General features: G+C 41.3%; 1 long non-coding RNA gene across 1 annotated transcript in view; it reads left to right on the forward strand.

Moving 5' to 3' along the window:
- LOC140225289 (uncharacterized) overlaps nucleotides 1-13,462 on the forward strand; it is a 32,020-nt gene extending 18,558 nt beyond the window's left edge. Inside the window, exons 2-3 of the long non-coding RNA XR_011900414.1 lie at nucleotides 5,035-5,110; nucleotides 12,501-13,462. This is a non-coding gene — a long non-coding RNA (uncharacterized lncRNA). The remainder of the gene's footprint in view (nucleotides 1-5,034; nucleotides 5,111-12,500) is intronic.
- The last annotated feature ends 3,951 nt before the right edge of the window (nucleotides 13,463-17,413 follow it).

Raw genomic sequence — 17,413 nt, forward strand, 5'->3', positions numbered from 1 at the left:
ATTTTCAACTATAATTTGAAGTCCCTGTTTTAAGAGCAGTCCTAGGAACAAAAATTTAAGAAGCCAAATAATACTAAATCTCCTCCTTTAAAATAAAATCCATAAAATTCAAAATCTTTCTAGAGGCCTTTGTTATGTTTATCGCCAACGATAAAAATATCGTGCATCATTAGTTACGCACCTTCTCTCATATTCCTCCATAGTTATTCAAAATAGCAGCCATAGAAACGTCATTATTTCATAGTTTCCGTGTAGTTTCCCTTAGGTGTGATGTATCCTCGACAAAATAAGATGAATGAATGTATACTTCTTAGTCGAAGTTTTCATTCATCATTAATCCTGATTGTTATCCGAAACTAATAAAGTTTAATCTTGATTTTATACTCATCTGGAGCTCAAGATGAACCACTTTTTGTATGCATTATTCTCTGAGTACCCCTGTATCGAACTCTAGAATTACATTTGCGTAGGTCCGAGATGAGAAAATACCTATGAAACGGCAAAGCAGAGAAAGCATGCATCAATCAATGCAGATATAGCAGGCATTTAGCGATCGACGGTAAATTTCAATCTACTTTGTGAATAAAACAAAATGTAGGCATTCAGAAGTAAAGGCACGAGATTTAAAGTACAGATAGTTATACTGAAAATTAATTTTTTTTCTTTTTGAATGGACTAACTAGCACACTCTCGTGACCGTGAGTGATTGTAGTGAAATTAGCTATCGTACTCGTAGTTGAGTTTGGTTCGAATAGGCAGCCAAACCAACTGTCGGTAAAGCGGGGAGTATCGCTGGGATTTGAAGGCGCCTTAAGCGGCTTTCGCTTTTTTTTAATTTTTGCAATTAATCGTATGCGGCAAATGCATACAGACGTGCAAGTGCTCTAACAATGCATAAATCGGGTTTTAATTATAGTCGCTTTTTTCAGAGAGAAAAAAAAACTTGGCAATGATTATTCAGCTCTATAATCTCGACTTTCTTAGTCGATTTAAAACCTATTAGTCTCATTCAATCGCATGAATAGAGTGCTGGAGTATTGTGATAGAAATATTATCATAAAATTCTCTCTTAATTGTATACTCATATTAATCCGATCATTGTTACTCAATTAATCCGAGATTGATTTTGATTCTCTTTCTTATCTTCTGCTCTGAATCTCGCATCGACTGTACTGGCTCTTCAAATACAATAACTTTCGCAGCAATTTTTTCCCCAATTTTGTACTTGAGGATGATAAACGATTGGAGAATGGAGCTATAAATAAAATTAAACTAAATCTAATTGATTCGTGACTGAGGAAAAAAAACGAACCAAACTATTATCTTGACTACAGAGTATCTATTTTACACGTTACAACCTCATATTTTTCTCCATTCTCTCCTCTGTCTTTTGCAATGTATCTTAATTTTTTAAAGTTTATCATCGATTCCACCATAGATTCTCAACGGTGAGTGCCTGGGTTGTTAATCAGGCTACAAGAGGTGAAAATTAAATGTGAAGTCGCGTTTCAGGGCGCGGCTCAGTGCTGCGCTCTAGAGGAAACGCGACTAAGAGGTCGAGGGCCCAAGGGACCAATGAACAGGGCCCTCGAGGTGAATTCTTTTAGGCCTCGGAGGTTCCGCTGCAGGAGCGACTTGCATCTCGTCGTCGTGACGTACAACGACGATCGGCGCCGTCAGTTCCGGTAAAAGTGCCTCCACACGGTCCGTCTGACGGTCGAGCAGACGGCCCGCCGGACGGTCTACCGGGCATTCCGTCGGACGGCATTCTTAAACAATCTAATTTTACTTTCAGCCTGAGTTTTTTAACTATGGAACGCCATCTGTGTCAAAACATATTGTCCTAGGGGTGTACAGAAGGGTTAGGATGCTGGGAGAAAATAATGGGCGGATTCGGGAGGGGGGGTGGAGGGGATGTACGCCACCCTGAGCGTTCGGAAACTCGCTTTTTGGGGAGGGGGGCCTTCATCGAAAGAGGATTGGGGGCTTATTGTGTCAAAGGAGGGGGACATGTTCAGGAGAGGCCCTGGGGGGCCCAGCGAACGAAATATTTCTTTCCGCCTCGCTAAAATCCTCCGCCCCCTCCCCGTAATTTTTCTATTTTCATCAGGGACGGACTTGCTGAAAATTTTCGGGGGGCGGGCCCCGTCAAAGATAGGATTCGGGGCCCATAGCTCCTCTTCAAAGCGGGGCCCCCACGCGCCGCTCGGGGGTCAAAGTCTATATTGGGGCCCCAAATTTTGTCTAAAAGGGTCCTTGTGAGGCGAATTTGCAACCAGAGCATAGGGGGTGATCATTTCCTAGCCAGCCCGCCCTGTCACTCACAAGGCCTTCTTCAAATGCCCTCAGGAATGCTAAAGATTTTGGGGCGGCCATGTCAAAGATAGGATTCGGGGCCTATCGCTCCTCTTCAAAGTGGGGCCATCACGCGCCGCTCAGGGGTCAAAGTGTATATTGGGGCCCCAAATTTTGTCTAAAGGGGCCCTTGTGAGGCGAATTTGCAACCAAAGCATAGGGGACGATCATTTCCTAGCCAGTCCGCCCTGTTACTCATAAGGCCTTTCTTCAAGCCCCTAGGAATTACAGAATCTCAATGTCAAAAATAGGATTCGGGGCCTATAGCTCCTCTTTAAAGTGGGGCCCTCACGCGCCCAGGGGTCAAAGTATATATTGGGGCCCCAAAATTTTGTCAAGATGGGCCGTTGTGAGGCGAATTTGCAATCAAAGCATAAGGGGTGATCATTTGCTAGCCAGTCCGCCCTGATACTCAGAAGGCCCTTCTTCAAGCCCCTAGGAATTACAGATTCTCAATGTCAAAAATAGGATTCGGGGCCTATAGCTCCTCTTTAAAGTGGGGCCCCTCACGCGCCCAGGGGTCAAAGTACATATTGGGGCCCCAAAATTTTGTCAAAAGGGGCCCTTGTGAGGCGAATTTGCAACCAAAGCATAGGGGGTGATCATTTCCTAGCCAGTCCGCCCTGTTACTCATAAGGCCCTTCTTCAAGCCCCTAGGAATTAAAGATTCTCGATGGCAAGCCAGTAACGGCTTTGACACGGACGGCGCTCCATAGTTGAATATCCTACAATAGGCTGAAAGTGAAGTTAGGTGGGTAGAATACCGTCCGACGGAATGTCTGAAGGACCGTCCGGCGAGCCGTCAGCCCGACTGTTGGACGTCGGACCCGGTGGACGCACGAGTAGGAGCCATCCGCGGACCCGCCCCGACCGCTGGCCGGACCTCCGCTGGACAGTGACCACCCCATCAACCCTTTCAGGCCGGTTGCTGCTGCTGTATTGGTAGAAACGGATGGTCACCCGCCACGGAAAAAAGGAGTTTGGGTCTGCGATTCAAGAGGGACGGTGAAAAGGCGTTGCTTCGCCTTCCCTGTGTCCCGTGACCGCTGTTTAGGGCTGTTGCCGGCCCTGAAATGGCAGTTGCGAGACACAGGGAAGGTTAAGTAACGTCGTTTTACCTATACCTTGCGCCTCAGACGCAAACTTCTTTCTTCCGTGGCAGGTTTTTCTCTCCTTTCCTTTCCTTCCTTCCTTTCCTTCCTTCCTTTCCTTCCTTCTTTGCCTCCCTTTCCCTCTATTCCTTCCTTTCCTTTTCTTAATTTTCCTCCTCTCCTTTCTTCCTCTCCTTCCTCTCCGTTCCTTCCTCTCCTACCTCTCCTTTCCTTCCTCTCCTACCTCTCCTTTTTTCTCTTTTTATCTTTTTTTGTTTTATTTTGTCTTGTCTTGTCTTGTCTTGCCTTGCCTTGCTTTGCCTTGTCTTGCTTTGCCTTGTCTTGCTTTGCCTTGTCTTGTTTTGCCTTGCCTTGTTTCGCCTTGCCTTGCCTTGTTTTGCGGCCTTGTTTGTTTGTTTGTTGAGCGGAATGAGAATTATCCTTGCACGGAAAAAGAAGGATCGTTGCCTTATAATGCTCAAAGTGAATTCCGGGCCCTCAGTGGAGAATTGTTAACAGGAAGGCGAAGTGTAACTAGGATAGAAAAGGTGGAACCAGGAATTCACTATGAGCATTGTAAGATCAACGATCCTTTTTTCTCCGTGCAGGGTGGGGAGGCTCAATGAAACCCTCGCATTCACACACTCACGATGTCAAGTCATTTTATTTTTCCTTTTCAAAAATGTCATCCTAAATCGTATAATGAATTTCTTTCAGTCTCTTTATTCTCTTTTTTCTCCCAAGTACACGGAGAAAAAAAACCTCGTGCGTGGGACCCGAAGTTTAAGTCATATGGGTCTCTGAAGTTTTCGGATTGAGCATCTGAACACTTCAGGTCTAGCTGTCGAGGTTCGGATCACACATCTGAAACTTTCGTTCTAACATCTGAAGTACTTCAGATGTGAGAACCGAAGTTTTTCGGATGTAAGAACTGAAGTTTCAGATGTGTGATCCAAACCTCAGCAGCTGGACCTAAAGTGTTCAGATGCCCAATCCGAAAACTTCAGAGATCCATATGACCTAAACTTCGGGTCCCACGCACGAAGTTTTTTTCTCCGTGTACTGTTTTCTTCTCCTTCCTAATGAAAGTATCACATTTTTACTTGAAGTCCTTGTTAGTTCTTATTGTAGCAACTTAATTTAGTTTGACACTCATTTAGCCCTTAGAATCCTGCATGCGTTATTCCCATCTTCTCTCTTACTATCTAGTCTACCTCACTCGTTTTTCTCCCTTATTCTTTTCTCGCCCTAGCTCTTTTAAGCAGAATGCTGTCTGTAGCACCCCTCAGAATTTTCGAATGGACTTAAGATTGAGAGTGAATATCCTTGCATTGGGTATTCCTTTGATTACATAAAGTTGTGGGGTCGTCATCCATAGTTATTCATAATCCTCACTTTTTATGGAAGATGATAGGTGTCTAATTTGTTAATTTTCATTTGAGAAGTGAATGAACAAATTCATTTTGAACACTACCTAACATGGGCAGAATTTAAATCAGCTTAGACGATCCGTGCATCGTGTTTACTTCCCAGTGAACCTGTGTCTTTAACCAATATTTAATATTTTTTACATCTTTTTATGGCCAAGTTTTTCAGTTCAGTTTCAGTGACAGTGTTGTGAGTGCTTTCAGCTTGGCGTCGGGCAAATGGATAACCTTCTGCTGGTACGTACCTAAAAATATTAATTTTTCCGTTCCTCTCTTCTTTTATACATATCGAGGGGTAACGGACAATACCGCTTAATTGGCAATTCTGGCAAAATCGAGTTAACGGCCTTGCCGCATTTTACAGTACGTTATACAGTGGACTCTAATATGCAAGCTGATGATTTTAGTTTTTTTCCAATCCTGTTCTGTAGGAGAGCGCCTTTATTACTCTGTGATGTACGAAAAATTGCGAATGTAAGCTTAAAATTACAAAAATGGCGAAGTTTTCTTTTCGCTCTGCAAAATCGTCAGTTTGTAGATAGGTGGTATTGTTCGTCGGCCATCTACAGGGTGGCCCAGACCTACCGTACCAGGCCTTTTTTTCGGTTAATTTGTGTCGCACGAAGTCCAGGATCGCGGGGATGAATAGGGAATCGACCCCAAGGAATCCGAATTTCATGGTCCCAAAGCCCTCCTGGCGCCCCTTGGGGGGGGGGGGGAAGGGGGGTCCGTACTTCAAAAGTCAGGGTTTATGTCAAAATTTTGAAATTATTTCATCGGAATCAGAACGTACGGAAATGTTTAACTTAAATCGACACCAAGAAATCTAAAATCGGCCCATCTGTGTCCAAAATACCGACCCCTAAAGGTGGGGGATGGAGCCCCCTTTCAAAAAAATCTAAGTTCGTTAAATTGACGTGGAGACTCGGGAAAAATGTGTTTCCATGGGTAATCGTTCCCAAGGAATCCAAATTTGAGGGTACCGTTGTCCTCAGAGACTTCTGATGGGGCAAAAGGGGTCTCTGAACTTTTAAATTTAACCGGTGTGGAGGTTACCCCAAATTAACCGAAAAAGGCCTGGTTCGAGTGGTACGGTAGGTCTGGGCCACCCTGTATACATAATATACGATCTACTATTTATCTGCTTTTGTATGAATTGACTGTCACACCTGAGCGAATTCTTTATCATTGTCAGCAGCAAGGGGGTGTTTTAGTGTACGCAAACACCTAACTGATGTCATGGTTTGATTCATGTTGGGTCAAAATCGCGTTTCGTACGAATTAATAGAAAACGTTTTTTTCTTAAATTCAAGTCTAAAACACCTAAATGGTGCGGCAATTATGCTCGAGATTCGCCGCAATGCAATGCAACGATGAGCGTTTCGAGGGTTAACAAAGAGCCTTCATTCGTGTGAGATACCACAACAGTTGCAGGAGCCTTCTCGTTACATCCCACTGTAAGAAGTTTGGGAATCGATCAATCATGGGGCTAAGAGTGACGGGAGAAAACAGGGAATAGATCTTTTGACAGGGTGAAAACGGTCTGTTCGAACGTTTCCTCAATAGTTAATGTTCTCAGCGTCATACGTACAATATTCATGAGCAATTGGGTAACGTTGCATGGTGGCAACGATCATGGTGTCAACAAACCAAAAATCTGATCATGGAGTCAACGATTGTTGACGTCGTGATCAGGCAGTAAAACGCAAACATGGGCCCTGAGCATGGTGTCAACGATCACGGTGTCAACAAACAGAAAAATATCTTCCTTGTGAGTAAAATTAAAAAATTAAGTGTACAGGAGAGGTCTGGGTCACGTATAGTTGGATTAGGTTAGTTTAGGTCAGGTTAGGTTAGGTTAGGTTAGGTTAGGTTAGGTTGGTTGGTTAGGTTAGGTTAGGTTAGGTTAGAGTGAATAACACAAGAAAAACAAGACTTGAGATTTAAAAGGTGTTATTGAGGCAAGTTTTAAGTTTCGTTGACGTCGTGATCGTTGACACCGTGATCATTTTTCATGAGGGTCAGAATTTTTTATTTTTGGATGATCATGGTGTCAACAAAAACTTAGAAAAACTGTTTGTTGACACCATGATCGTTGACACCATGCTACGTAATCAGGAATTGGACACATTTTGCTATTGAGGACACCGCACCAAGAACAGCCTATAGGCGTATAGGTCGTTATTACGCCCATCTGCTTTCCGGATTCTACGTACCCTGGACTATGCTGTGGTAGCGATAGAATATAGATAGGAATATAGGTAACGGCTCGAGGTCGAAAAACCTATTTTTCCGAGTTAAGTCAGGTCTCTGGATCGATGGGTGCAAGAACGACCTATACGCGCGGCCTTATCATTCTCGGTTCGCGGGCATCGGCGCGGCTTGGCGATAGTGATGGCTCGATTTTTTTATCTCATTTTATAAAGATTTGTTTTTATTTCAGAAAAACGAGCTATTGAAATAATTTATTCTCCTCTCAAACTATCCATTCGTCCAAAAATGTATACTTCGCATATTGCCACCAAAATGACTGTTGGGCGTAATACGGGCCTATAAACTTAAGGGCCTATGGTGCTAGTTACCCCTTTCTTTACTCACTATCGATATTCTTTCATTTTGCGTTAATCATGCGTGATTGAGATTATTTATACTTCATATTGCCACCAAAATGACTGTTGGGCGTAATAATGGCCTATAAACCGCTTTTTTAAATTAAATATAATTAGAGTGTAAACCCAAAATGTATCGCAAAATCTACCCGGCATCCTTCAATAGAAGGGTTCGGTCACCCAAAAACACCAAAACAGGGTACCTGCATAGAAAAGTCTGCGCAGTATATCAAAAACAAAACTTTAAATGCGTTTTTCTCAAAACGCGGTTTCCAGTTATAGGCATTCCGGAGAGTTCAAATAGTTGTATCATTGCGCCTTAGAAATGGACGTATTTTATACAAAAGGAACTAAGCGCCAAATTTCCAAATTTCAGTTTTTAACGGATCTGGATTCTCCATGTAATAGGCTGCACTCTACACGTAAATATCGTTTACGCGGACAGTTCAACCGCGGACATTCACCGCGCGAACAGTTCACCGCGGACATTTCACCAACCGGCGCGACCTCACACCGCTCCGACCTTACACCGCCACTTTATTTCACCGCCACAATGCCAGGCAGTGCAGAAAGGAGAATGGGAAAGGGAGTAAACAAAGGTGGATGACCCTTGTCTACCTGAGCGGTCTTAGGGAAAACCCAAGAGATGCGAAAGGGTTGCAAAATGACCTCTCGTGATACGAAACTCATCGCAGTCCGATATTAACTGTCGGACTGAAATGTGTGTAGTGCGTTGTTTTACAGAACTTGTTCTCGTCGTTCGTTTCATAAATTGATTTGATTAGTATGGTAAATTTTAATTATTGATGAAATTTTAATTTTTGAATAGGTGTTTAAGTCTCGGAAATATGAAGTGTTATTTTTCTTATCAATTTCGTAGTTTAAAAGTCAATTCGAAGCGGTGCTTCACAAATATTTTAAACACGCCCAATATACAACTTTTTCATGTATTGGCCAGTCCTAAGCCTGGATAAGTGTGAAGGAAATATTTGTGAAAATATTATATGCGGAATCCCCTTAAAAGTCGTGGAGCGGTGAAAAATCGTGGCGGTGAAAAGTCGTGGCGGAGAAAAGTCGCGGCGGTGAAATGTCCGCGGTGAATTGTCGCGCGGTGAAATGCCCGCGGTGAACTGTCGTACATTCCGTAATATGCCCCCCAAAATACTAATTTCATTCTCCCTGGAATCAGCCCCTGAAAAATCGCAAAACTGGGAATTCAGCGATTACGAATAAATCAAAAGGAACTATATGTAATTCCCTTTGATTTAATGCGCTAACCCGGATTCCGAATTAAATCAAAAGGCGCTATCTCCACTTGAATCACTTGATTGACGCGCGCGCGGCGAAGCTTGGTGGAAAACTTGGATGAAATTTAGTACCGGGGGGTATTTTTGGACGGGAAACTCGAATTTCGGGTCAAATTTTGAAAATTCAGAAATCCAAGATGGCGGACATGGCCTAAAATGCTATCTCGGCCCCTATCCAGCCGATCTTGGTGAAACTTGGTATCAGGGGGTATTTTCGGACGGGAAACTCGAATTTCGGGTCAAATTTTGAAAATTCAGAAATCCAAGATGGCGGACATGGCCTAAAATGCTATCTCGGCCCCTGTCCATCCGATCTTGGTGAAACTTGGTATCAGGGGTATTTTCGGACTGGGAAACTTGAATTTCGGGTCAAATTTTGAAAATTCAGAAATTCCAAGATGGCGGACATGGCCTAAAATGTCTATACCTGCCATACTTTAATATCGGCGCATCATCGCCAAAAAATCCCAGATGTCGTCCCCTGAGTGACGGTCACATATCGACCGTGCGTTCCCTCTGGCTCGATCGATGTCAGTGTGCACTGACATGGACAAGGGGCTTTTAACGAGCGAACAAATTAACGAACCCATCGGAATCACTTAATTTTCATTAAAATCACTGTTAGGTACTTTATTGGAATCGGAACAGTATTTAGAAATTCATGAGTATTAAGAGCGCGCTGGAAGGATTACGTGGTCAAAAGCGTGACCGTCACCTAGGGGTTCGTCAGGCCCCATCTTGACTTCCTCGGAGACGCGAGTTTAAATGGGAGCTCAGAATACGCAACTTCGAACTTGTTTTCCATGGGTTAATAATGTTTCAAAAAATCGGAGAAAATTCCAGCGAACTGTGCGTACTCAATCCTCCAAAAAAATGCAAAAATTAAAAAATTACTGAATAACCTCATTGTTAAAATTTTAAACTCCGATATGGCGGATGTGGCCTTCAACAATAGCTCAATGCCTGAATCGTTTGTGTGAAGTTCGGTATTAGGGGCTCGAAATGACAACAGAAACTGTTTTATTTAGATACGAAAATTTTAACATAGGTAATCAGCACATGAAGGGAATTCACGATCCGACGCTGCTAGGTAAACTACGCACCTCGACGAGGCGGTGTATTGTGAACGTACACGGAGAAAAAAACTTCGTGCGTGGGACCCGAAGTTTAGGTCATATGGATCTGTGAAGTTTTCGGATTGAGCATCTGAACACTTTCGGTCCAGCTGCTGAGGTTTTGATCACACATCTGAGACTTCAGTTCTTACATCTAAAGTACTTCGGTTTTCACATCCGAAAATTTCGGTTCTCACATCCGAAAAACTTCGGTTCTCACACCTGAAGACTTCAGACGTAAGAACTGAAGTTTCAGATGTGTGATCCGAACCTCGACAGCTAGACCTAAAGTGTTCAGATGCTCAATCCGAAAACTTCAGAGATCCATATGACCCAAACTTCGGGTCCCACGCACGAGTTTTTTTCTCCGTGTAGAGTGCCATATATTGCCGAGTCCTGAGGGCCGAGGGCCGAGATAGAATTTTAGGCCATGTCCGCCATCTTGGATTCTGAATTTTCAAAATTTGACCCGAAATTCGAATTTCCCATCCGAAAATACCCCCTGATACCAAGTTTCACCAAGATCGACTGATAGGGGCCGAGATAGCATTTTTAGGCCATGTCCGCCATCTTGGATTTCTGAATTTTCAAAATTTGACCCGAAATTCGAGTTTCCCGTCCAAAAATACCCCCCGGTACTAAATTGCACCAAGTTTCCACCAAGCTTCGCCGCGCGCGCGTCAATCAAGTGATTCAAGTGGAGATAGCGCCTTTTGATTTAATTCGGAATCCGGGTTAGCGCATTAAATCAAATGGACCTACGTGCAAAAATCCCCTATATCTCGCTTAATATGCATTTTTTCCTAATTTTGGCAACGTACGTAACTAGAGGAACTCTTTAGCTTTCAAACACGCTAAAGTAAACCAAAATCGGTCCATTAGTACGGAAACGCCAATTGTTTTAGTCAAACTTGCTTTACTGAGAAGTTTGGAAATGGCGTTTAGCGCCTTTTCACATAAATACGTCCAAATGTGACGGAAGATTACAATTGAAATAGCATTCATGCACGCTGGCCTTTTCAATTTCCGTTAACATTTTTGCAGTCATGAATGCATAGCTTAAGTGCGCTTCGGCTAGAATTGTATTTAACAAATGGGTGGTTTTTATACGAGGATTAAAAATAAACAAGTGGTTAGAAATGAAAACAAAATAATATGAACTATTCAAAACGATAATCCGGGAATCGGAACTTGGCTGATTTGAAAACGCCTTCAAATGCAACGTGATACCTCACGCATTCCGGAGAGTTCAAATAGTTGTATCATTGCGCCGTAAGAATGTGACGGAAGATTACAATTGAAATAGCATTCATGCACGCTGGCCTTTTCGATTTCCGTTGACATTTTTGCAGTCATGAATGCAAAGCTTAAGTGCGCTTCAGCTAGAATTGTATTTAGCGAATGGGTGGTTTTTTATACGAGGATTAAAAATAAACAAGTTATACGGAATAAGACAATAGAATATGAACTATACAAAACGATAATCCGGGTATCGGAACTTGGCTGATTTGAAAACGCCTTCAAATGCGACGTGATACCTCACGCATTCCGGAGAGTTCAAATAGTTGTATCATTGCACCTTAGAAATGTAACGGAAGATTACAATTGAGGACTCTTACTCTTTACTCACTATCGATATATTCTTTCATTTTGCGTTAATCATGCGTGATTAAGATTATTTATACTTCATATTGCCACCAAAATGACCGTTGGGCGTAATAATGGCCTATAAACCGCTTTTTTAAATTAAATATATTAGAGTGTAAACCCAAAATGTATCGCAAAATCTACCCGGCATCCTTCATTAGAAGGGTTCGGTCACACAAAAACACCAAATTAGGGTACCTGCATTGAAAAGTCTGCGCAGTACATCAAAAACAAAACTTTAAATGCGTTTTTCTCAAATCGCGGTTTCCAGTTATAGGCTGTTCTTGGTGCGGTGTCCTCAATTAGAACTATAATATCTGACTCTTTTGTAAAAACACTTATTTGCATATGGAAACTTCTGGCACTCACGTTGTTTTCAAAGTGAGCTAGAAATTATTGTTCCTGATGTCGAAATGTACTCCATGTATTATTGTGCTTCGAGAGTGTGAAAAAGAAAAGATAAACTCTGATAGCACATGTCCACACGTCCACTGTTAAGCTGATGAAAAGCAAATGCGAATTCAAATTCTGCCAAACCTGTGGATGTATTTTTCTAAGAAAAGTTATGAAATTTTCCTCTTGTTTTTAGACACACTGAGCGAACAGACAACAAATGCAAGTTCGAATTTTATACTTGTTTGGAATGTTATAAACACTTTGCATTGAAATTTTCCGGCGCACTGAAAGTAAAAAGTGCGGGACTCAAGCATGATGATCCTCGAACAAAACAAGCAACTAACTCGTTTTATTGTGATTTGATATCTTTTTAAAATATCTGGGGGACAAAACTATGTACAATGTGCCCTCTCTACTTCTCTAAAATACAAGAGTTACACATTACTGAACATGCTCGATGAGTGTGTGAGTGTCACTTACCTTACCTCCCTCGTATTCTTCTCCATGTCAATGCGAAGCATAGTAATAATAATTGTTATATCTTTTGTTTCAGAATGGATATCTACGAGTCTCTCCTGAGGTACGTTCCTTTAATTTTCTGGATTGGCACAATTTCTGATCACTCAACAGTGCAGTTTTCCACATTAACTTTCAATTATTTCAATTTCAGAAGGAATAACTGAATTTCCCAATTGAGGAGTTCTGTGGAACAAGGGCGTATGAGATACGTAATTCTGCTAAGATTGTGCAACATTGTATACAATTTGCAGCGAACCAAGTTATACATACATGCAATTATTTTCAAAGAAAAAAAAATCAAAATTTTAAGATTTTTTTCAGAAAAAATTCCTAGCGGGGCTATCAAATTGTTCAACTGGAAACGATGCTGTAAGTTGCACAATCTTAGCAGCAATGCAAGTCTTTACGCCCTTGTTCCAAAGAGCTCCTTGAGGAGCTTAGCTTATGGGTCTGTCGCCCTTGGTCACAGACTCCTCTTCTGATAGTTTAAGCTTATGGATTAGCAAAATATAATCGGATCCCTTCAAACGCCAAGTTTTTATGTCCAACATAAACGGAGATATCACTCATCGAAAGACACGGCGTATGACGTTATACACCGCGGTAGTGCTCACCGTGGTTTCCTCTACCTTATGGTTTCATCAATCATTTATGCACTGGAAAAAAACACATTGGATCTAGAGTCCAAACTCTTAAAAACATTGACAAGAAAATGGACTCTTTATTCCATCAGATTTATGCTTAAATCAAAAGGAAATCCGCACAAATTAAGAGGCTTGGTTCTTGATTTAAGCTTAAATCTGATTAAATCAAGAGGATTTTATCTTGTCGATGTTTTTAAAAGTCTGTACTCTAGATCTAATGTGGGTCTTTTTTCCAGTGTGGGCTTGGTTTTCTCGATTCGAATTTTCAAAAATTTCCATAGGCGCGAGAATATCCTTGGAAGGGGAACTCGAAATTTCGCGATACGGATAGCCATCCGAGACAAGTGGCAAATATTTTAGCGACTCTGGTGCTTGCACTAGAGCTGCTATTCCGGACGGTCCCAGCTGGGGAGTATCATTGGACCATGTTACATTGGAGAGACCGCGCGTTGGTTAATGGGAATCGGCGCCATTTTCGGCTATGTTCCTTGTCATGACTTTATTTTATTGCATATTGTTTTATTGTTAGCCAATGCTATGTTGTGTAGTGTATTTTTGGAATCATGGTGATACAGTCAATAATTCAAAACTTGTCTGTGCTTTAATCTCGTGATGGAAAAAATGTACTTTACGTTCAAAATTTGAAAATTTGAATTTTAAAGTTTTCGCGGTTAAGGAAGCTCCAACCACTGGGTTGGAGCTTCCTAGTCATATTACTCGATATCAGCTGATAGCAAACAAAGGTTACCAAGGAAACCGTAAACGTCTAATGCCGTCTGCCCACGTAGCAAATGGGAGGCGAAAATGGAAGTCATCAGTGCATCGTTGAGTGTTGACGCCCGATCCCATTTTCAGACATGTTCACACGTTTTGCTTGCAAAGAAAAAAGGCGGCAAATCAATTTTTATTATTGGACCAATGAGTGTTCTCCAATTTGAGTTTGTAAACATCGTGGTTTCTAGGTTAGGTTTTTGGCTGTGTGATAAATGATATTATGCCGTCTTTGATTTTGTTAAAATGACTCGATATATGTTATTTGATAAACGATTGGAGTTTTGATAAAGTAAGTTGATTTGAATTAAAAATTGTGTCCTTAAAAAATGGATGATGAGGTGATTTGGTTAACATGGGCATTTGTGGTACTTGCGGCGTATTGGGAGTTTGTATGGAAACGACGTGGCAGTAGTCCACACTTTTTACAAGAAACTATTTTGTACAAAGTTCTGTACAAATTTTACACTATTTATACAGTAATATAATACAAAAAAATTATGTACTTTATCACAACTCACATAGCTTCAAAACAAGATAGAAAATGATGGATGCTCAGCCCCGACACATCGATGATCGCGAAATTTGCGCGGCCCGCGCAATTTTCACGTTCAACACTCACCGATGCACTGATGACTTCCATTTTCGCCTCCCATTTGCTACGTGGGCAGACGGCACACAACTACCGTGGCCATCGGGGCGATTATTGAAATGACATCGACTCTATGTCGCCGCTTACGACAAGACATATAGCCCTATCTTAACCGTGTAATATATCGCAATTCGATATTCAAAACCATTACCTACAATTTCAGATATAAAAATGCAAATTTTTTGCAGCCTCGCTAAACGACTTATCAACCATGCATTCCAAAGTTTCTTATCACAGGGCTGTGAAAATATACAATCTAATAAATACAAAATAACCAAATATCTAAAAAGACAAAATTTCAGTTACAGTCAGTTTCAGTCTTATTGTTGCACAAACTAGTTATTTGACAAAAAAAGAAGATGATCACTCAATTGAAAGAAATTGGCGCCCAATCACAACGACAAGTTAAAAAAAATACTGTGGGAGAAATTTTTTAGGATGCGGACCTCCAAAGAGCCTTCAAAATTAAAAGTATACAACAAGTGATAGTGCCATGCATTCTGCATATCAAGGGCCAATACACATTTATACACCGGCTACGTAAATCTGCTAAGTTACAAAACATGAATCGACAGTTGTCGGATTGTACATCAGTGACAAAATGTGTCTAGGCCCTCATTCTTGACTACAACTACTGTCGCCAGAGCCGCTCTCCGACGCGAATGCGTTGGAGCTTCCTGCTTTTTCATTATTTTTCGACCAATCACTTCTGCAACTCCATTATTTAAGGCCGGTTTTGAATTTTGTAGATCGAAATTTCAAAAAGTCCCATAGGCGGGAAAATATGCGTAATATGCGTTGAAAAAGTATTCAAAATTCCGCGATGAGGAGGGTCATCCGAGGCAAGTGGCATTATTTTCCGAACAGATGCATCGACTCCATTAATTATAGCCGTTTCTTAACATTATTGACTCAGAATTTCAACAGGGTGCCTACCGTCAATAAAAAGACTGAAAATATCAGGAGATTCCATCTTGGATCACGAAAATCTATGTACGTTGTACATTAAGAAGTTTTTAAAAATTAGACTGATTCCATTACCTTGTTCATTTTTTGAATTAAACAAGATCCGATTTTGGTGGGCAAAATATCGGGAAATATCGTTTACACTTACAAAAAAATTCAGAAAAATCCAAAATTAAATTTTATTTGACATCCTGGAGATGAAACTTGCGTAATTTCTTAGAATTGAACGAATCCGCTGAAAGTATTCCGCGAGACATTTTGTGTGATTTTACCATGCCACTTTGAAAAACTGCGTTTTGCTGGATATTGCGGTGATTATCGCTTAGGAAAAATCATGTGATCAAGAGAGCGTAATCTCAAGATTTAAGGAATCCGCTAAAAATATCGTGTGGTCCTCGCGATATTGAGAAAAATCGCGTAATATCACATTCTTAACAAGCGGATATGATGCGAGCAATTATTCGAACTCCGGAGTAGGTATGTTGTATCACTCGAAATTGAAGGAGAATCATAGCTTTTCTCCAATCTGAACTTACTACGCGTATGAAAATTACGCTTTAACCTATATTCAATTCGCGTGTCCTCCGCGGTTGAAGTCGATATTTTGTGGTCTTTATAATGTCATTCATCCACTACCTTTGCAAGCACGCCGCGCTATCCAAGTAAACATGTAAACGTGCTTGCGAACGTGATCTCCGACGTGTGAAAAAAAAACTTACCCTAAAAAATCTCACATTATTATGAATTATGCCAATGTGTTGGTGGTATGTTTGATAAAGTCCTTGGAGTCACAAAATATGACAAACTAGTTTTCTAATTCTAAACTCGTTTCTTCAAATAAAAAAGACTTCTGCATAAGTTAAAAAACAATGTTCTTAACCATATTCTTCAGTAACTGCACTGATGGTCAAAAAAACTCATGCATGGGTGGAAACGGTCGGTCCCACGGTATAAAGGAATCCCCTCAGAATTGGAGGAATGATGGAATAATTCATATTAAGAAGAGGAACCATCTGAAAGTTAAATTTAGTTACGCCGTTTCGCGGAGGAGTGATGTTGTTCCAAAGTTGGAGAAGGGGGTGAGCAGGGTCGTAATTCGGGGCAGCCGATGATTGGATTCCAACCCCCCGAAGGACCATTGCACCAAACTCTCTTTCCTCCTTTTATCTCCCCGACGGAGAATCCTCTTCTGGGGATCTGTCACATAAGCTCCTAACTCCCGTTTGATTCTCATCTTGTGCTCCTCGCCCTCAATTATTCTATTTTTCCACCCTCTCTCCCGGGCAGCAGGAGGGAGCGAGGAGGATAGAGGAGGAGGAAGTGATTAGGGAACAAAGAGGGAGAGAGGGAGACTAGTGAGGAAGTATATTGTGACGTTTATTCGGAGACAAAATATTTTAGAGGTTAGGACCTCAAGAGTCCTCCAACTAGGCATGTCCCATGCAAGCAGAGTTGGACCACACTCATCAATGCTACCGTGCTAAGGAAAAACGCTGTATGAACATTTGAGAATTGCCAATTTTCCCCGAATGAAATATGTATTTTCGGAAATTCTAAGCATATTTTCCCTTGAAATTATCAGATAATTTTACAGGGTGTCTATTAGCATCAGGAAAAACCGGAAAATATCAGGAATATTGGCCGATCAGAAAATCAGGAAAATACCAGGTAAATAGGAAAAATCGGACGTTTTATCAGGAATTTTTCTTACGCGAATCTCCTCAGTGGGGAAAGTCTTAATGCCTTTTGCCTACCGTGCCAGGAGTCGAGAAGAATCAGGAAAATATCAGGAATTTTCAAAATGAAAAATCAGGAAAATATCATGATTTTTTAAAATTACAAAATACTAGACACCCTGTTTAAATTAAATACAAAATTGTTGAAAATTTAGGGGGAAAATTTCCACAATTTTCT

This window comes from Bemisia tabaci, chromosome 8 (assembly GCF_918797505.1).
Source record: "Bemisia tabaci chromosome 8, PGI_BMITA_v3".
NCBI lineage: Eukaryota > Metazoa > Arthropoda > Insecta > Hemiptera > Aleyrodidae > Bemisia > Bemisia tabaci.